Genomic DNA, 861 nt, shown 5'->3' with positions numbered 1-861 from the left:
CTTTTGCTCCAAGCAAGTGCTACATTTTCTTAATGTGCACCAGGATGTCTGGGGTCTGCATACTGGAACATTTTGAGGCTGTTGGTGACTTGATATCTTACTCTCTAGTGGTATGTCCCACAATGGTGCTTTTGTTGTAGTAGTGGCTGGCAAGCTTAGCAGTCCCGTCTGCTTAAATAAACACAACAGTGCACAACAAAGCAGTTAAGACTGCCATTACTTCTCATGCCAAACACATGTTGGCTCTTTTCAGAGTAGAAACATGGCTCATAACATGGTTCATCGTCACATGATTATTAAGTCATGATTCATGAGAAACACCAATGACAGTTGTTGTAGTAATATTTTCTACTCATTCTCACCTGGGATCTAAAGTGTGGCCCATAGGAAAAAAAAGTAGGTACCTTGACACATGATGCTGTGTCTGGTGAAACATACCTTTAGGATACAGATACTTAGGTAATCTGATATTGAGCAGTCTTAATGAAACAGCTTGTGGCACATAGCACAGCTAGGAGATAATTTAAACACCATGTACTCCCTAAGCATGATCCTGATGACTTTTGCATTTTTCATTCAACTGAGTCATAAATAATTTGAGCATGTGGCTACAATTACAATGTTCAATGTCTACAAAGCCTTGCCAGGGCAAGCCAAGGCCTTTTTGGGGCCCTAAGATAAATTTGGGGTGTCCCTGGTAACATTCTATAAAATTACATAGATGTCAACATTGTGTAATAACCTGGTTATAAAGGTTTGACCTTTTCCCCTTCATTACAGATTTTCAAGCCTGACCAAGATTTGATGGATTACAGTGCTGCCAACCAAAGGAAATAGGAGAAATCCCATCAGAACTCTAAA

This window comes from Chelmon rostratus, chromosome 9 (genome assembly GCF_017976325.1).
Source record: "Chelmon rostratus isolate fCheRos1 chromosome 9, fCheRos1.pri, whole genome shotgun sequence".
Taxonomy (NCBI): Eukaryota; Metazoa; Chordata; class Actinopteri; order Chaetodontiformes; family Chaetodontidae; genus Chelmon; species Chelmon rostratus.
Note: the sequence above shows the minus strand (reverse complement) of the source record.